Source organism: Sus scrofa, chromosome 4 (assembly GCF_054392235.1).
Source record: "Sus scrofa isolate SSC_HxYL_T2T_F1_AM1 chromosome 4, Sscrofa_HxYL_maternal_Yorkshire_Landrace_v2.0, whole genome shotgun sequence".
NCBI lineage: Eukaryota > Metazoa > Chordata > Mammalia > Artiodactyla > Suidae > Sus > Sus scrofa.
Window position 1 is genome coordinate 26358048 of NC_139386.1, and position 22090 is coordinate 26380137.

General features: G+C 33.5%; 1 long non-coding RNA gene across 2 annotated transcripts in view; it reads right to left on the reverse strand.

Annotated features, from left to right (window-relative positions):
* The window catches only part of LOC146403731 (uncharacterized), a 67485-nt gene extending 46174 nt beyond the window's left edge, over positions 1 to 21311 (reverse strand). Inside the window, exons 1-2 of one of the 2 annotated variants that reach the window (XR_014844984.1) lie at positions 21092 to 21311; positions 17505 to 17547 (exon numbers count right to left, since the gene is read on the reverse strand). This is a non-coding gene — a long non-coding RNA (uncharacterized LOC146403731). The remainder of the gene's footprint in view (positions 1 to 17504; positions 17548 to 21091) is intronic. The other variant, XR_014844985.1, reaches the window with a different exon arrangement.
* Positions 21312 to 22090: the final 779 nt, after the last annotated feature.

A 22090-nucleotide genomic window follows, 5' to 3' on the forward strand; every position in this document is an offset into this window, starting at 1 on the left:
AAGTTATGGAAAAGTTTTAGTGTGGGAACATATTTCTTTAATTGAGTATAAATGCAATCATGTCTTGCAAATAATGTCTTGACCTAACAAGTTAAAGAGGGACTAGAGAACAAATATAACAGTGATCTGAAATAGCACATAAAGGAAAATAGGACTATCATCATACCTGGAACAACCTTTTTATGAAGATCTATTTCATTAACACTCTAAAAGCTAAGGGATCATTAATATCTCAGACTCCATGTGGAGTGATATGACTCACATTTCATTGAGATAGCTGACTTGAATCATGTTCTGTAATGAAGGACAAAAAGACAGGTTTGGTTTAATTGCAAGAACAGTAAAAAGGCAATGCCTCTTTTATCCAAGTTTTCCTAACCCCAATAAGGAAACATCTGTGGATTTGTTCATTAAACCAATTAAGACTAGAGAAAATTCGATACTGAATTCATTTGGGTGTATATATATTTAGACTCCAAAGCCATTCTTTTGACAGAAGTGTTAGGTACTTACTTCACGACTCTTAATTTAAAAAATAAAGATGACTCTTCTTTGGACCTTGGCCCTATTCCTTACCCCTCTTGTTTTCTTGCTTCTTTTTAAGGCTTTTGATCTAAAAGCAAAGTTTTATATTGGTGTTTTTTTCTTAAAGATCTAGGATTTGCTAGAATGAAAAGTTTACTTTGAATTTTTTTTACTGACTAGAACAGACATATTAACATTTTTTGTGTGTGTTTGGGTATTAGACTAAGTGCAATTAACCAGTCTGGCAACTATCAATGAGTGCCTAAATTAACGTCATCACACTGTCCACAGATCTACTTCCTTGTTTTTTGTTTGTTTGTTTTTGTCTTTTTGTTTTGTTTTGTTTTTTTGCTTTTTAGGTCTGCACCCACAGCACATGGAGGTTCCTAGGCTAGGAGTCTAATTGGAGATGTAGCCACCAGCCTACACCACAGCCACAGCAACGCCAGATCCAAGCCACATTTGCGAACTACATCACAGCTCGTGGCAACACCAGATCCTCAACCCACTGAGTGAGGCCAGGAATCAAACCCACAACCTCATGGTTCCTAGTTGGCTTCATTTCTGCTGCACCATGACAGGAACTCCCTACAGATCCACTTCTTCCTGCTTGAACCCCCAAACCTCAATTTGGTCCTTGGTGCAACGCGATAAGAGAATCACATTGATCCTCAAGGTAGCATCCTAGTATAAACAGCTACTCCTTCTGGCATGATCAGTTTGCCAGTTGCTTAAAAAAAAAAAAAAAAAAAATCAGTGGCTTAAGTATAAAAATGTGCTCCTCCCAGGCAAATCAATGTTTATTGTGCAGAAGTTCTTGAAGTTCTATGCAGGTCTTCTGCAAATATCTTAGTGTCAGCACTTAACACAGGCACAAACATTTTCAAAGAAGTGCTGTTAACATATTGAATACTTAATGGTAATGTGCTCAGGTAGAACTTAGGGTTCTCTCACTAGGGGAATAGTTTAGGACAGATGCTAGAAAATACAACTAACAGTCTCATTTACAATCCCTCTGTTGACATGTTATAATTTTCTTCTTCATATTCTATTTTATTCTTGTAAACGATATAGTTTATTTGTTTTTAATTTATACATGTGAGTTTGGTATCTCATTCCTTTTCCAATCAATACAGTTTGGGTAAGATCTAACGTTGTTTCTAAATACATATCTATAACACATCCATAGTATTCTATTATGTTTATTTACCACATTTTACTTATCTTTGTTCTGAAGGATGGACAACTAATTTTCACTCAGCTTTAAGCTCATGAGAGCTATGTAAGAAGGAATTTTATTACAAGTTCCCTTTAAACATTCAAGTATTTGGTTTATACACTCAGGTGTGTTTTCTTATCATCGACATTTCACAAAGTATTTTGTAAAATAGAGCACCAAAATATTATTATTTCTTATACTTAAGGGGTACATGAGCACTCCTGGGCTCCACTTTTGTATATTTGATATATTACTTGATTTTTTTTTTTCATCTTGGCTAACTTGATGGTTTAAAATAGAGTCTCACTATTCCTTTAAACTTATTGCTTTGTTTACTAGTGAGTTTGGGCACCTCTTTATCTCTTTGTCATTAAGCCTTCCCCTATTGGGAGTTTCCTGCTTATACACTTTGTGCATTTTTTTTCTTTTTTCTCTTGTATTCCTTTTTTTTGTAATTAATTTTTTTATGTGATCCATGCATATTATAAAAAATGTACTTTTGTATATTCAATTTATATATTGATTTTAAAATAGTGCTTTGGTTAATAATGTTATGATCACCAGAAAGTAAATATTCTCTAACTTTCTGTGTCATATTTTCTGTGAAAAATATCTGAATTCTAAAATACATGTTAATTATTACAAAGTTTTTCAACATAATTACTGTTTTATTTTTACATTTTAACCAAGACTGTTGAAAGATGGAACACATCTTTCAATTTCATTTATATAAGTCACACATTGTGTTACTCTCAAGGAGAGAAAAGTATTAAGAATTGGTTAGATATAAACAGAAAATCTTTATTGCAAAACTTGGCCAGACTGCAGGTCAATCATTTCAGAAAAGCTATTTTTAATAACATGCACACTAATCTGCTGATACAATCTTTATAAAGTACCATTTCAGATAGCTCCTGGAGCAGGAGTTCATGTGTTAGCTGAGCCTATAGTGTATATTCCTCCATGATTACGTCCCCAAAAATACAACCAACTCCTTTTAGAATCTGAGGACAGTGAATCATTCCTAGGTCACCAACTGAAATGACTGTCTGGAATCACCTGCTCCCCCACTTCAAATACCACATCACTACCTATATTCACCAATTTCTTCCTTCCTCCCCCCCATCACTTACTCCTGGTGTTATTGAAACCTTAATCTACAATAGGCTATTTCATCTAGATGTGATTCTAGAGCATATTTAAGAGCAAACATGGTGAGATTCTGAGTCACAGTAAATTATGAAAAGTTTAACTGAATTGTACCAGGAAAAAAAAAATCTAGCTAGGAAAAAAAAATGTTAGAAAAAATTGAATTTAACCTTTGCATAATGGAAAAAAATATATATACAAATTTAATACAAGTCAGGAAGGAAGATATTTAGGTATATTACATAGATAAAGGTAGATATATATATATATATGAATAGGACAGAAATTACACATGAATATGTCTATATACACACAAGTACATTTATTCTAAAATCAAAGAGAAAAAGACTAAGAATGCTTAGAAAATTGTTAAGAGCTTGAAACTCAAAATTAACAGCAGAAAACCATATGGACTACAAAACAAGGAGATTCAACTACTACATGATATATATACTGCAAATTAAAATGAGAAAACTGCATTTCACATTCATTAAGCAGAAAATTTTAGAGATTCCAACACTAATCAGTCTTGGTAATTATAGAATAGGATAAACAGCCCAGAATAAACCCATATAACTATAGTCAATTAATCTTTTGACAAAGCAAGCAAGAATATACAATGGAGAAAAGAATCTCTTCAATAAGTGGTGCTAGGAAAACTGGACAGCCAAATGCAAAAGAATAAAATTAGAACACTCTCTAATACTGTATGCACAAAAAAACCCAAAATAGATTAAGGACCTAAATGTAAAGACAGATACTATAAAACTCCTAGAGGAAAACATAGGCAGAACACTCTTCAACATAAATCATAGCAGTATCTTTTATGATCCGCCTCCTACAGTCACGAAAATACAAAAACAAAAAAAAATGGAACCTCATTGAAATGAAAAACCTTTTGCACAGCAAATGAACCTGTAAGTAAAACAAAAAGACAACCCACAGGATAGGAACAAGTCTTTGCGAACAATGCGACCAACAAGGTATTACTCTCCAAAGTATACAAACAACACATGCAGCTCAACATCAAAATGAATAAATAGGAGTTCCCACCGTGGCACAGTGGAAATTATTCTGACTAGGAACCATGAGGTTGCAGGTTCAAACTGGCCTTACTCAGTGTGTTAAGGATCCAGAATTGCCATCAGCCATGGTGTATAGGTCACAGAAGTGGCTGGGATCTGGGTGTGGCATAGGCTGGCAGCTATAGCTCTGATTTGACCCCTAGCTTGGGAACTTCCATATCGCAAGGGTGCAGCCCTAAAAAGCAAAAATCAGTCAATCAATCAATCAATCAATCAAAGTAAATAAATAACTCAAACAAGAAAAATGGCAGAAAATCTAAATAATTTTTTCCAAAGGCAGACTGACTGGTGGCTAAAAATCATATGAAAACATGTTCAACATCACTAATTATTAGAGAAATGCAAATCAAAACTACAATGAGGTACCAATTTACACCAGTCAGAATGGCCCTCATCAAAAAGTCTACAAGCAATAAATGCTAGAAAGGGTGCAGAGAAAAGGGGATCCTCCTATACTGTTGGTGGGAAGGTAAATTGGTACAATCACTATGGAAAACAGGATGGAGGCTCCTCAAAAAACTTAAAACAGAACCACCATATGATCTAGCAATCTCACTCCTGGACATATACACACAAAAATACACACACACATAAATACATATTATGTGTATATGTATACATTTACATACACAGAATACATGCATTCAAAAAGATACATGAGCCCCAATGTTCACTGCAGCACTATTTACAATGCCCATCAACAGAAGAATGGATAAAGATGTGGTACATATATACAATGGAATATTAGCCATAAAAGAATGAAATGTCATTTGCAGCTGCTTGGATGGACCTAGAAATTATACTAAGTGAAGTCAGTCAAACAATGAAAGATAAACACCATGTACTATCACTCATGTGGAATTTTAAAAATGATACATTCGAATGTATTCACAAAACAGAAAACAGATTCGGACTTTGAAAACAAATCTATAGTTACCAAAGGGGAACGGATTCAGGAGCAGGGTGAATGGACTTGGGTTTGGGGAATACTTTTGTATATAGAATGGATGATCAACACAGACCTACTGTATAGCACAGGGAAATCCGCTCAATGTTCTGTGATAACTCTTACAGGAATGGATATGTGTATATGTATGGTTGAATCACTTAGCTGTACAGCAGAAATTAACACAACATTGTAAATAAATTACATGTCCATAAAACTAAATTTTAAATTGTGCAAAAATAGAATGTATACATGTATGTGTAACTGGGTCACCATGCTGTACAGTAGAAAAAAATTGTATTGGGGAAATAGCTATTAAAATTTTTTTTTAAAAAAAGAGATGGTAACCATGTTGAAAAATAGTGTAACTATAAAATTTGGGAAATTATATCCTTCATTTTTATATCATTTCTTGCAAGTCTTTTTTACATATATTATTCATTAAACTTGAGTCATGTGTAAAATTGTTGTTGAGGTTTAATACAAATGCATAGAAATTCATGAGTCATAATCACACATTAAACTGATGACTGAAAATTGAATATCTGTGTAACCACTACTCAGGTCACTGACTAAACTCCTACCAATACTTCAGAAGCCTCCATCATATTGATGCCCAATTACTATCTACTTTCTTATGCCAAATGTAATAATTTGTAACACCATATGTTTGCCTACTTTTGTTATATAAATTGAATATTTATTATGTATCTTTTTGTGTCTAGCTTCTTTTTTATACAGTTTCGTTTGTGAGATAAATCCAACTTGATATTGGGAGCTACAGTTCTTATGTTTTTGCTGGGTAGTATTGCACTGCACAAGGAGATCTCAAATATTGATCTATTTTACTGCTCATGATTATTTGGATTGTTTTCATTGTTTGACTTTTAGAAACATGCTGTGAACATTATTGTATGAACTATTTGCATACATATATATATATATATATACACACAAAAAAACATATTTGGGGGTATATATTTAGAAATGAAATTGTTGGGTCATATTGTATGCATATTGTTTACTGAAAATACTGCCAAAGCTTTCTCCAAAGTGTGTTGTACATAAACAACTATATATCTGTCACCTGTCCAAGAGAGTTCCCACTGCTCCATTTCCTATTGTCATTTGGTACTGTCCCTGTTCAATTTCTGGCAATCTGGTGTACATTTAGAGGTAGTTAATTGCTGTTTTGATGTGCATTTCCCTCATGACTAATGAAGCTGGGCACATTTTCACAAATTAATGACTTTTGGCTATGATCCTATGTGAAATTGCTATTCAAATTCCATGCCAATTTTACTTTGGGGTTGTTTCTTATTTGTGGGAATATGTCAGTTTTATGTATTACAAATACGTTTTGTCCATATACGCATTGCTAATAGAAATCTTTTATTTCTTCAAATATTAAACATAATTAAGATTCATGTCTGGAAATTTAATTATTTGAATCCCTTATAGGTCTGTTTCTATTGCCCAGAGAGGAACACTCAGAAAGACGTAGGAAAAGGTTAAATAGTTAAGGCCTGACTTAGGATCCTAAGGAGAGAATATTACCAAAAAAAAAAAATGGGGTGCTTTTCATTTTTTAAATCACAGATTTGAAAGGAAACAAAATATAAATATGACTAAGTAGAGTGAAGCATTTACTGAGAATACCCCATTTTTCATCATTCTGTTTACAGATCACACCCCTCATCCTCTGCCCCACCTTGTAAATAAAATTATGTTTAATTTGGGGGAGTTGGGGTAGAGGTTGTCATTGGACATATAGTAAGCACATTGATTGTTTAGTTTGTTGCATTTTATCAAAGATCTGGGAAGGAAATTGGTAGGGCCTTTTGCCAGCAGCAAAAGTTGAGAAAAGAATATTACATATTTTTGAGGCTTTTTGTCCCAAGAGCTTCTGGATTTTGCTGGCCTATTCCACTTCCCACTGATCTGACTGAGTTAGTATGGTTAAAAAACAAGAGAGATATCTTGCTTTTTTTCCCCTATTATTCCTCAGAACAACTTTGTTGGATAAACTAATGCCTTTGAGAGCCTACAAATAACTGACCTCCCTAGTGTAATTTTTACTAGATTGAGAATTATTTAGGCAGCTTAATTACAGATAACTTTCCCTGCTCTCATCATTCCTCTTGCTGATATGACCTGTCCAATATAGAGATTACAAAGAAGCATTATCACAAGGTAAGGCAATTACACCATCTTACAATATCTGCTGTTAATGATCTGCTATGTCCAATGATCAGTTTCCTGCCGAAACATCTTAGTGGGTATAAAGGACAAATTACAGAAATAATTGAGTTTTCTTTGGAGATTTTAATGGTCTTCACAGAAAAAAAAATATATATATATATATACATATATATATATATATACACATATACACAGACATGCATGTATATGTCAAGTTGGAAAAGCTTAATAATTATAATTATATAGATATAACATTAGAATAAATCAATATTGATACATTGTTAAAGTCCCTACTTCATTCAAAATTTCCTTGGTTTTATCTAATATCATTTCCTCTTTTAGGATCTCATTTAGGATACCACATGACATATAGCAGTCTTTTTTCCTTAACTCAATGAATTTTATTATGTTTATAGTTGTACAACAATCATCACAACCCAGCTGTACAGCATTTCCATCCCAAACCCCCAGCCCACCTCTCCTCTCACAACCTGCAGAAGTCTCTTCTTGACTACAACAGTTGCTGAGAATTTTCCTTGTTTGTGATGACCTTAATAGTTATGGTCAGGTAGTTTGAACTTATAGGCAGATATTTTGCAGAATGTCCCTCAGTTGGGATGTGTCTCATGATTTTCTCATGTTTTGATGACAGTTATATGTTCTTTACCACAGAGATTCAGTTCCATTTCCTTCATTGTATCAAAAGTATATACTAATAACCATAATGTGACTTATTTGTTGACGTTAACCTTGGTCACTTGACTGTCCTGTCACATGAAATGTTCTTCAGATTTCCCTACTGTAAAATGACTCTCCCTTCTTTCTGTGATATACTTCTTAGAAGAAAGTCACCAGGGGTATGTCTGGTCCACACATAAGGAATAGAAAATTATGCTCTACATTTTTGAGGATGGAATTGCTACATAAATTATTTAGAATTCTTCTGCATGAAAAGTTTCTTCCATCTCATGTATTTATATATTCAATCAATTTCATTCAAATTGACTCACGGAAGTTTTATAGTTAGACTTAAAATTCAGTTGCTAAAATTTTCTTGATCAAATTGTTCCATCTCTCGAGACTGGAAGCATCTGTAGTTGGCAGTAATGTCCTTTGACATATCTACACAATTATTGGGGAGAGGAGATGTGTGTGTTATTTTCTTTTGAGAATTTAATTGTTTTTTGTTTTTTATACTAAATAGCTTTTATGTTTTTATTTCCCCAATACATTTTTTTTCTACTGTACATCATGGTGACCCAGTTACACATACATGTATACATTCTTTTTTCTCACATTATCATGCTCCATCATAAATGACTAGACATAGTTCCCAGTGCTACACAGCAGGATCTCATTGCTAATTCATTCCAAAGGCAAGAGTTTGCATTTATTAACCCCAAGCTCCCAATCCATCCCACCCACCCCCACACACCTTGGCAACCACAAGTCTATTCTCCTAGTCCATGATTTTCTTTTCTGTGGAAAGGTTTATTTGTGACTTATATTAGATTCCAGATATAAGTGAGCATTTAATTGTTTTCTGGTACTGTAAGGTACTTCAGTTAATATATTTCCTGCCCTAGTCCTAGGATCAGCTATTTCTCAGGAGCCCACGTTCTTTTTATTAGAGCATTGTATTAGAAAACAAGATCTAGGTTCTAGGTATTATAGTTGTTACTGGAGTACTATTCCTTCTAGACTCTTCCATCTGATAAAGGAAAGATGTGTATATTAGCCCTTGCATATATGCATATCTACAGTTGTTTCCACATGTAAAGGTCTATATGTTAAGTAAAATATGAGTTTATGGTCCTACCTCCAACTCAAATCCATTGCTACAAGTGTCACTCTACTCTCTGTCTGTCGCTTTCCACTCAAACAGTAAGAAACCTGACTCCCACCATAAACTTTTCATTTACTTAATTGTTCAATTCCAGTATAAGTATATATTAGAATCAAAATTGTTCATCTATACTACTGTGGGAAATAACCATCAAAAATAGTAAAGTGCTCATGTATGACTTTTTTACATTGCATCTTACAGAATCCACTCATTTCCAAAGTTCCAAGGTTACTTAAATCAGTATACCCTTCCCCCAATTCCCTTCAGTGAAGTTGCTTCACAAAAGAAGAATAGCTGGTGGAACTTAAAACAAGTACATGGGTTGGAGATACCTAGAAAGAACATGATTCATACTGTACTTATTGACTGAGTGGTCTTGTACAAAAGTGAATATATTTGTCTTGATTTATAAGAAGGTCACTGCAAACACATTTGTTAGTTCTTACCCCATCCTAACTATATTTGTAATTTTTTGTTGCAGGGGAAGTGTGATTTAAGTTATCTTGATATTAAAGAACTTCGGGAAAAGACAATAGTTAAGCTGATCTTAAATGACTTGATAAATTGAGTACATCTGACACAGTTATCACAGATGGCATTGAAGTAAAGTTTGGGAAAAGTTTAAGTCCAGTTTGGAGATTTAAGGCAGCAAAAACAGAAAAATCCTGCTCAGGCAGGATCTCTAAATGAATTCAATTTGGATTGTTTTAAAATACATTCACCAAATTATACATAATGTTTTACTCTAACAGGTTATCATGGGATTATGGGCTTAAGAGCAGCAATATGCTCATTTTAAATTAGACATATGTAATATGCATAGGTTTAGAGATTTGTGTTATAAAATGATTAATGAAGCTTATTGAATTAGTGATTTTATAAAATAAGAGAAACTTAGAGAAATAGTTTTTCTAATACTTGGTTTGAGTTTTAAAATTGAGATTTACTATGTCACTGAAGTGGTCCTAAACATGGATTGGGCTGTGAATGCATTTAAGGCATTTGGTGAAGTAAAAGCTTGTTATTAGTCCAAGTGTAGGAAAGTACTCTTGATACTGGCATTACTTCTGTCTTTTGCACTTTCAACGGAATTTCACCAGACTAATTTTTTGGTCCCTATATCATGGCCCTGATGAAATCTTTTTTGCATCTTTTTTGTCTTCTGCCCTCTCTCCTAACTTTATTTTCTAACTAGTACAGGAAGACTGATATTTTGCTGGGCTTTCTGAAGTAACAGTTCCTGCTTTAGTATTGACTACAATGGCAAATTCAATGCTTATATTTAGAAATTATTTTGGTTAGCCTTCCCATTAGACAACAACACCCTTATCCCCTTATTCATCATCAAGGTAAATTCATGATCCAGGATAATTCCTGAAACTCTAGCCATGATAATAAATTCAAATATTGTGAGAAGAAATCAGTAAAGACCAAATTGGAAAATCCCAAGGTGAATCACTTGATTTTAAATGTCTTTAAGGAAAGTGGCGTGCAACACTTACTACTAAATCTTATATTAGAATTTGGTTACATGGCCATATCTAGTTCCAAAGAGAAGATAAAACAGGTAACGATTTATTCTGGTTGGTTCAAGCTAAAAATTGAACTTCAGTTCACTAAGAAGAATATAGATAAATAGATAGATAGATAGATGTATTTGTTTTCTCATTTAAATTTCTACCCAAATACTGATACATAAAGTGATCTTGAAAGTAAAATGAACAGAGAGCACTATATAAAACCTATGTATAAAATTTATAGGCAGAATAAATTATATAAGATGATGCATATATCCTCTGCCAGAGGAAGTATTTATATTCTGACTTTATTAAAATCCCTTGAAATCAATGAGAAAAGATGACAAACCCAATAAAAAAAGATAAGGTTATGAATTCACAAAAGATAACTAGAAGACCAAAATATATAAAGAGATGCTGAAGATTACTAGTAGTTAGAAAATTCAAGTTAAAATATTTATGGTTATATAGCCAACATGATATTTCTATAAAAGTATTTAGTGTCATTCATGTATCATATATATGTATATGCTTAATTATATGTGATATATTATTTTATTAATCAACAGAGTTTATAGGCTTTATTCCTTTTAATAAAGATCATATAGTTCATTGGGGCTAATTATTCCACTTTTAAGTTGTTTATGAATTGTTACAAATATTGAAATGAGTAGTTATACATGTATATATAATTTTTTATAGTTTAATACATAGCTTAGTGTTTGCTGTACATATTTATAAATTTTACTTAAGTATACCTAAGCTGCTTTTATACTCAACATTAATATGCATTCTTTTTTTTTCACCTGAATCCTTGATACTGCTTGACATTATCTCACTTTGTCTGAATAGCACCCATAATTTTTTTTGTTCCCTACCATATGCATGCTTTTGTTTTCTGGTGACTCATTCTCTCAACTACCAGTATCTTTATAAGAGAACAGAAGGTAAAAGTGTTTAGATTTACACTACCATATTTTCCTTCTCTTTCGGACTTTGATTCAAGTTCAGGCAACCTATTTTGCTATCTTAGAGCTATCAAAAAGCTATTTTTTAAAAATATCCAGCCATTATGATTCTTCAAGTAGGAGAATCTTCATAACACAAGCAATTTCATTGTAGATGGAAGCAAAAATCAATAGTTATGCATGTTTTCTTCACATACTGATTTTGACTCTCTTAAAGAGGGAAAATATGAAAAGAATGAACAAAATAGGGAAGGAAAAAGAATAAAGGATAGGGAGCAAAAGCTACTGAGTATTTCTGAAGACTTCATCAGAGTGTGCATGGTTGGAATATTTTGGCTCTTGCAACACAAAGCCTAATTCAAGCTAATCTAAGTGAAGACCAGTCTTTGCAAGAGGACAGGAGAGATCATGGAATATGTAGAAAATTCAAGGGCAGGCAGAAATCAAGGAGACGTGGAGAAATTCCAGCTGGAATCTTAAATTTATTTTTTTCTGTATGACATTGCACCAATTCCTATAGAGTTTTCAAAGGCTCAGAAAAGAAATGTTATATGGGCTGAGCTTAATCGACAAGATGATAGATAATCAGATGACCTTTTAGGAAAATTCATACATACGTCCTTCACAATTTTAGATGTACAAGCAATATAATTTTAAAAATTGTTCTCTGAGTTGTTATTCTGTATTTCAAATTCCATTCAAAGTTAACAAAAACAGTCTTAGTCATCTTGAGTTTTTAACCACTGTTTTTCCTCCCATAACATTGCCCATAAAATTTCCTCCCATTATGCTGCCCATATAATTTAGTAATGACAAATTATGAAGGAATTTTAATCTTATTCTCAGTTTTTTCAGGTCTATATTCATAGCCAATGAATTTGTCCTTCATCCCATTTTAACCCCTGGCCTTGGTCTAACAAAATAAATTTTGTAATTGGGCTTGCTTTCTCCACCAGCAAACCTCTCCCAGTGCCCTCACTGACTCTGCTTTTTATTTATCTTTGGGTAATTTTGTATAGTCTTAAACGTCCAATCCCCATTTTGAGCAAAGAAGCATTCTGTTCCTCATTCTTTGAATTAGGAGTATCACTGTGAATCTTTCTATTGCCTACTTTCCCTCCGTAACTGCCGCACCCTCTTTTCTCCCCTACCTTTGCATGGGTTCTGTTCATAGTGTAAGTAAAAAAGTTACTTCTGATCCCATGTCCATTCTGAGACTTTTATCAAGTCAAGCCCTACTTCATTAAACGAATGATAGTTATTATAATTTAACCTACCTAATAAAATGGCTCAAACGTAATAAAAACTGTCTTCGATGATTTATTTATAACTTCTTGGATGAAATGTACTTGGAAGAAACTATTACGCCAAATAAATATAGGTTTCTTGGCATTTGTCTGTAAGAAAAAGATTTTGAAGCCAAGAAGTATACCTAAAAAGCCAAGGTCACAGAATGTGTTTATTAGATATTATCAGAGTTCCTGTCATGGTGCAGCAGAAACTAGGAACCATGAAGTTGCGGGCTTGATCCCTGGCCTCGCTCAGTGGGTTAAGGATCTGGGGTTGCTGTGAAATGGTGTAGGTCATAGACACAGCTTGGATCTGGTGTTGCTATGGTTGTGGTGTAGGCCGGCAGCTGTAGCTCTGATTAGACCCTTGCCTGGGAACCTCCATATTGCACAGGTGCAACCCTAAAAAGCAGAAAAAAAAAAGTTATCTTAATGTTATAGTTTATTGAAAAATTAACACATGGGAGAAAGAAGGGACTATTCAGTAACAGTATTTCCTACAGACCTCTTAGTAGATATCTGCCTTTTAACTAAGCAGGTAAGTCTCTCAATCATGCTTATGACTTCAGACATTTGTAAAGACACTATGAATATGGGGAACATATAACTAGAAAACCCTGTAACATTGCAGGAAAGAGTAGTCTTAAATGCCCTGTGCCTGAGAGAGAAATCTTGGCCCATGTGTAAAAATGGGCATGTGGGCAGGAAGTAAAAATAAATAGCGTAACTTTGAAATACTAATCAACATGTACTGCTTTTCTCATCCACACTCTAAATCTACCCTCAGCCAATTTCATGCTTCTCTGTCTTCATCTTTTCACTCTTTTAGTAGTCTACAATTGTCTCTGATCCTTGCCTTAGGAAAGCTGACTTTAGAAGAAAATGATGAATTAAGCACTCTTTTCTGTCTTTTCTTTAAAATATTTACTCCTAGAGAAAATTCAAAGAAATCTGTTCCAGACAAATGTGAGAACATACATAATTATTATATACCCCCCCTCCAATTCCCAGGATAGATAGGGCTTTCTCAGTGGAAGAATGAGCATTGGATGAGAGAAACACACAAGTGACAAATAGATTCCTGACACATTGATCCTAAAGACTTCCCCGTTTTTAAGAAGCCAGTCCCAGCCCTGGGGTGGGATGATAGACAAAATTTCAAAAAAGAATCCAAGAGCAGAGGTGTTTTTAGTTTACATTCTGGAGAGAAATTATGTAAAAAAAAAAAAAAAAAAAAAAAAAAAAAAAAAAAAAAAAAAAAAGAGAGAGAGAGAGAATGACCACAGAGGTTAAAAAAAAGTTTTCACAATGTGTCCAGGCAAAGTGTGTCGTGAGTAGCCTCACAGTGTTACTACCTATTCAAAGTAATATGAGAATAATGCCATGTACTAGGCAACTTATGAAGAGGCTCAATATTTTTTCACCACTTAATATATTTAATAAACATGGCTGTGAATAACTAGCTATTCAGAAAACACACTTATTTGACCTGGAAATATGAATAGATTAATTTTTATAGCTTTTTTCCTAACTGCATATTGCTGGGTATTGTGTTCTAGCTAGTGGACTGTGCACGCAAATAATAACACTGTTGAACTTGACAAATACAAAACCTCCCATAGGTTAGTCTCCATTTTCTTTTCCATTATGCATGGTAATGAACAAGTTATTTCTTAATAAAATTATAGTGAACATTGGACAACACATGTTAAAGATGGAAAAGTTTTAAGATGGCAGGGATCCAGATATTGAATAATTGCTGTGACAAGTATCATCTGCTAATTAGCAATTTCCTTTGAATAAGGATAGAAGTGAATATGTATCACTTCAATGCTAAGCACATAATATCCTCTGTGTTAGAAGCCTGCCAGGGTGTTAGAGACATGATGATGGAATTGGAGCTATACTTTGAAGACAGAGGAGATTTTAACAACCATGTCCTTGAGTCTTTGGAGAGATTGTCACACCAATCAATTATACCAATTTCAAATAAATTCAAGGTAAAATAAACTTAAGAAATTTTAGCCATTATACATTTGGGGACTTGTTTGTTAGAGAAACAGTAGTACCTTAACTAATATAAATGTCATTGCCTTTTCAGGTGAGATTCAGAAATTTTAATTTCATCAGCAAACCAGGACAGGGTCATATATTTTATCCTCCCTGCCTTCTGTCAATTACCTTGTAACAATCCTGGAAATGTAAGCCATTCTGTAGTCAAGTCCAAAACACAGAAAATTTATTCTGAATTGGAAAGAATCCCTGATGTACAGAGTCCTGTTTGATCTCTCCTCCACACAAACTTCTCTAACAAGAACACAATCTCAAAAATAACTGACAATAAAAAAGGAACACAAATAGGAGCTATATAAGCTCATTATAACCAAAGGGAATAAAATAAGTAAATGTTATATGAGAACATTCATTAGAAATCAATGTTGCAATAAGCTAATTTTTTATTAAAACTTAAAAATCTCACTATGGTCATAAGTGCAAATAAAGAATTCAATGTAGATATTAAGCTTTTCAAGCAGATATATGAAAAAACAACAGATTAAATGTGCTTGGACATACATGAAATGAGAAAACAGCATGGACATAGATGCCATGAGAAAAAAAGTAAACCCTTCAGAGAAATAACAACCAGGTGGGAAAACAAAACAGAAATGCACAGACATGACTTAGAGGGAGGGAGAAACTGACATAAGGTTTGGGTTGAGAAAAGTCAATTGAAAGACATAGAGAATGAAAGAATACCTAAAGAAGAATGAAGGAAGAGATGTAAACACACTGAAGTGAAATACCATTCAAAGAGGAAATAAGAAAAAAAAAACAAAAAAACTTATCCAGTTTACAAGATTATGCCATGAAGGTTGAGATGACAACCTGTGTATTCTAGGGAAATAAAAAATGGTAAAGTACAAGATCTAGCCTCATAAATTATAGGAATCCAACAATGAGAAAGGCTTTGGGAGTTCCCATTGTGGCTCAGGGGGTTACAAACCTGATTGGCATCCATGAGGATGCAGGTTCAATCCCTGCTCAGTGGGTTAAGAATCCAGCATTGCTGTGACCTTGTGGTGTCATAAAGAGGGGAATGACCTACATTCAAGTTTTCATCTCACTCTCTCCTTTCATGGAGAAAATAAGATGCTAATTAGGTTGAGGTAGAATGCAGGCTCAGGTTTTTTGTGAAGACTCATATGGTGAAGAATTTCTTCTATTTTCCTCTTGGTTTTAATTACTTCCATTTTTTTTCTTTGACATTACTCCTTACCACTATCTCTCATCTCTATGGCTTTGGATATATTTATCTGGACATTAAATTTCAAATTCAACAAAAATTAAAGGAAATATTTTTTCCTAAAAAATGGAACCAATAAAACATTTGTGCAAACAGACTAGGGTTCTAAAATGTGACTGCTACTGGAAATTTCAGGATAAATATATTGAACTCACATTTAAGGTTATTTTCAACATCTCCTCAATCAGCTTTACTTCTACAAATACTACCTTTAATTTTCTAGACATTTTGGCTTGAACAAGAAAAAAAAAAGTAACTGGCTTATCTCACCTTTCTTGTTCTCTAGAATTTCACTGAGTCTCTTCTAACATCATTCGTGTTTATTCCTTATATTTCTATGATCTTGCCCCAGTGCATATAGTTATGTTTTTATACTTGAGCTATATTTCATAGAATTATATCCTTGCTTAAGTATTTTCCTTTAATACGCTATTCCCCATAGCATAACCATACTCTATCCCCCATAGCCTAACCATATTAATTTTTGGAAAATCTGTCTATTGATACATCATTATCATGGGATATAAATATGTCTCGACAAATTTCATTTTAAGTTTTGTTAAATTACAATATAAATTCCTGCATGGTGAAAAAAATTAGTTTCAGGATTCCTATAGCATGGGATATTTATCTTGAACATGTTATATTTATTAAAAATTTCCCCACACATAGAGTATATCTGCTTTCTTCAAAAGACTGGCTGTAAAATAGTGTTCAAAATCAAATGCTATTAAAAAAATTTAGTGAAATCACTATGCTGAAAGCACCTACATGAGGACCTATGTCATGTATTTATACAGTCTTTACATTCTCTCTTATAGGAAGTTCATTTTTTCTCACAAATCATGCCAACCATGAAGCAGTATAAAATGGCACCTCTAGTTGGCAAAAATAAAAGGGATAGTTGTGCTATAGATTTTTATTATACAAATGCATCTTAACTTAAACATATTTATCCAAAGTCTAAGATTATATGTATAAAATCATGGAAAATGTTTTTTAATAGCATTTTTTGTTTGTTTGTTTTTTACACAAAAAGAGTACTTTTTTTTAGAGTTCCCAGGATGGTGATGCAAGAAGATCCTGAGCTCATAGCCACACCAAAATTACAACTATTTACAAAGAAACTATTGATGAGAAAAATGGCAACCTACAAGAAAAGAGCTTCTACAACCAAAGAAGGAACCACAACCAAATAGGGTGTGGTTCAACATAATAAAGGCCATATATATAAGACCACAGCTAACATCATAATCAATGATGAAAGCTGAAAGATTTTCCTCTAAGATCAGGAACAAGATAAGGATGCCCACTCTCATCACTTCCATTAAGTCTTTGTCTAAGAAAACTTCACATATATAAACAAATAAAATAGTCTGGTGGACAAAAATCATCTTGTAGCTGCACCCTCCAAATAAGGAGACCTGATTCTGAAATAGAATATGATTCCTTACCTCACTCTCTCCTATTGTTCCTAAAATGTGTTCCATCAGCACACTAGAAAGAGGGAGAGGATGGAAGTGGGGTTAAATAAATTTGCAGGATATGTGTTATTAGGTATATAGTTAGGAAAGTACTTGGGTATGAGTTTGTGTGATGATTAGATATGATCCAATCTCCGATTCACTTATTCTGCAGCATCTCTTACAGTTCTCTTTGGAAATGTAATTTCTTACTTTTCTTCATGCTGAAAAACTGCTTTGCTTATCTCCTCAGACTTTATTATTGAGCTTCCTAAGCCCTTATGCCCTTTGAGTTAAAGACTCAAAAATGGTACCATTATCTGAAAGTTTTCTTTGACCTTAATTTGGTAGATGATCTTCTCTATTATCTTCAGATTCTGATCTGTATATTACATTACTATTCCACTTAAGATATGTTATAATAATTTTTCAGTGCATCTACATGTGTGGCATATAATACTCTGAGGTTACATTTAGGCCATAGTTATTTGCTATAAATTCCCCTTACACCTTTAAGTGCCAAAGCACTTGACTTTTAACTGAACACTTATATTTTCAGATATTGTGACGCATACCTTATCTCATTTACTGTTCCAAACAAAATTATGAGGTAGTCTCAGTACCTCATTTCACAAGTAAGGAAACTGAGCCATAGAAGTTCAACATTCTACCCACAAATATATGTAAAGACTTTTTTTATTTCTGTAGCTCCAATGTATAGTCAAGTTCTTCTCTTGCAGTGTCAGTTAAAAACTTAAGATTTGGAAATGGCTCACACTAGAATTAAATCACCACAGAAGGTGGTATATGACAATCACGGAAATGAAATTTTAAAATAATTTTAACACAAATGCCCATGATATGTTAATTGAAAAAAAAAAACACTAAAGACTATATAGTCTCTTATGCTCAGTGTATTATCAGGTACTCAAGAGTTTACTACATGTTTTAATCTCTAAATGAATATATCCTACACACATAGCTGCAACAAAATTTAAAATTTTACAAATAAGAAAGCATTCTAGTGTATAACATTTAAGTATTTCATAAAATATATAATAATCCTTTTCAGAAATTGCCAACTTGGTATCATATAAATATTTACTATAAAGAGAATTCTCAGATACTAATGTACAAGTGTATGAGAATCGATAAAATGTTGAAATATGGCATCTCCCCATCCTTATTAAAGTAATATATTTGAAACATGTAAACCTTATATCATAAAGAGTATCAAATTGGAAAGCACTCAAATTACTAGGTCAAGAACAAGTACTATTTTCAAAAAACAAAAATGCAATTTTGCATTTTGAGACAATGTTATCTCAAAGTCACCACAGGCTTGTTTAAAACTCTTTTTCAAAAATTTGTATTTCTGGGAGTTCCCATCATGTCTCAGTAGTTAATGAATCCAACTAGGAACCATAAGGTTGCAGGTTCGATCCCTGGCCTCGCTCAGTCAGTTAAGGATCTGGCATTGTGGTGAGCTCTGGTGTAGGCTGCAGATGCAGCTCGGATCCCACATTGCTATGGCTGTGGTGTAAGCCAGAGGCTACAGCTCCAATTAGACCCCTAGCCTGGGAACCTCCATATGCCGTGGGAGCGGCACTAGAAAAGGCAAAAAGACAAAAGGAAAAAAAAAATTGTATTTCTGCAGACTTCGATTATTTGAAGTTCTCATACTTCAAAACATGAAATAAGTAACTGCATTGTGTCTTGACATTTTAAATAGCATCACTTTTTAAAAATGCCATTTTATATCACTCGTTGACTTAGCTCTTTACTAGTTATGTTCCAATTTCCTTTTGATTGCAAATGCTAAAAATAATGCAGTAGTTTTATTTGTTGGGAAATATAATTTAAAACAAAATCTCTCATCTCAGAAAATCTCTTCACAAACATAAAAGAGAATGAAACAATTGTATTATTGAATAAACACTGAAGCAAATTGTGATGTACACAGGTAATCCGCTAAGGGATTTAAAGACAGAAAGGAATCTCACCCTTTTTTTTTTTTTTTTTTGGCCAAGAAGATAAAACCCATTATACATTCTCAAGATAAATAATAACTAGTCCTCAAGTAAAAGGACTTGACAGAACCATTTGTCACAACAGCTTACTCTAAATTTACTCAGCACTTGGGGTGACCACCCGTGTCAATTTTTTGTCTTTACAACAAGGAAAATATATGCTCCTCATATTTACGACAAGAGGTCATTCTCCCAAATTGGTATCCACTGAAGTTATGTCCTCCCAAAGAAACTGGAAGATGGGGGGGTGCTACCTCAAAGAGATGGTATACAGGCCCTAAGAAAGACTTTTCTGGCTCTTAAAGCTGTCAAGAGGCTTAATTAGCCTTTATAGGACTTCACAGATTTCAATAAATGAGAAAATTCAACAATTATAAGTTTCCTAAAGTAAAGACTCTGAGAATGGGGAAGTCTCTCTTATTTTCAATAAAGAAAAGTAAGATTATTTTCAATTTGTTTTATCCTCATACATATATGTATATATATATATAAAAATGGTAAATTAGCAGTAGTACTAAATCAATAAACCAGATGAAGCTAGATTACATTCACACTGAAGAAAATCTAGTTTGTGTCCCTGATTCACCTGATTACTATCGTCACTTAATGAGTATGTTACAAAAACACTTAACTCTTCAATTGAGTCTGCTTATGCAAGTGAAAAATGGTTTCTGATGTGTATTTGGTGAAATTTTTTCAAGAATAATAAATTTTTTGAAATTTTGTTTGTAAATTGCTCTGTTGATATCATTTCAGTATTGATTGTACTATAATTACCTAATTAAAACTAAGACAAATGACCACACGAAAGGCCTAGAACACTGTAAACTGAGCACACAAGAAACACGTTGTTGATATAGCCAATAAAATTAATCTGCACACAGATGAAAACAACATTCAATAAGACTTAAGTAATCATTTGAAAGGGTTTTTAATTTCTGTATGGTTTATATTTCATGGTTAATTTAGCTTAATTTATTGCTTTAAACCAGGTTTATTTGCATGCTCATGTATTCCTACTTGATAAAATGCTGTAGTTATGACCATGACGATAAAAATAAAGCCCATGATTTCCTTTTATTTTCTTCAAATTAGCAAAGGTGCTCATAAACCCATTGTACAGTGTGAAATATTTCAGTTAGCAATAGAGATTTACCTGTCAGTTGCTACTCAGTCAGTAATGAAAAAGGCTTCCTGAGGAATGCTGTCAGGAAATTTGAAAAATCCTAAACACTAGACCTAATATTTCACTGATAGAGGGATAGCAAACATTCAATAGTTATGCGAGGCAATCAGGCATTCAGTACAAGGAAGGTTTAATACACAACACAGATAGTTTCCAAGAGTGAATAAAGCCTATCAAAGAAATTCCCATTTCCAATCCACAGGTTAGGAGCTTGGAATACACTGTTTCTCCAAACAAGTAAAAAGATTAACACACTGAAAAGTCAATGACCTTTCTAGTATCCACAAAAGAGGTAAAAACACAAGGGCAAATGCTGCCCCCAAGACTGGAGAGACATGCGAATACAGGGAGTTGTGGCTTACCTTGCTAGAGCAAAGATTCATGAGCAGAATTCTCCATGAAACCAGTTCCAAGACAGGAAAAGCTGAACTATAATGGAAGAACTGCTGCATGCTCAGTGGAAACAATTCTGAGAGAAAAACTTCAAAGGGACTCAGTCATAGAAGAGCCTCCACAAACCTGCAAGATTTACCTCCAGGAGGGCAACCAGATTCTCACAATAAATGCTGGAGAAAAATGTCCTCCTACTTCCGGCAAGGGGAGGGGAAAAGAAGCTATTTTGAAATGCAATAGAGCACTCTGTCCTTCTTAACAAGGCCTGTGCTCAGGAGAAACTAGTTAACTAGAGCCTAACCTGCTGCAGTACAATCAGAGCCTAACTGACCTGGGGGAGGGGAAATACCCAATGCCTCCCCACTCTAGCTGTCTTCTCCCATCTGAGAGAGGGGGGAAAAAAACAAAAATAAAAAACCCTGAGAAAGACTTATGAAGTTCACAGAACAGAGGACCAAGGGCTCACTAAAAGGCTGTGACATAATCATTGGACTATAAACAGTTTCCTTTCCCTTTACACATCACCACATTTCTATAGGCTGATTTAAAGTAGTTCATTTTAAAATAAATAAATAAATAAACAAAGTAGTTCATTTTTACCTAGTACATCATTTCTACATAGCAAGTAAAAATGTCAAGGCATATCAAAAAGCAAAAAAAAAAAAAAAAAAAAAAAAAAACCACAATCTGAAGAAACAGAGCAAGCATCAGAAGAAGAAATGGCAGGGATGTTGGAATTATTTGGACTAGAGAAATTAAAACAACTTTGATAAATATGCTAAAGGATCTAATGGATAAAATAAATAGCATGCAAGAACGAATGGCCAATATAATCAGAGAGATGGAATATCTAGGAAAGAACCAAAAAGATATACTCATAAAAATCATAGTAACAGAAATAAGGTTTTTTTGGGTTTATTAGTAAACTGAGCACAGCTGAGTAAAGAACATCGCCCTTGTGTATATCT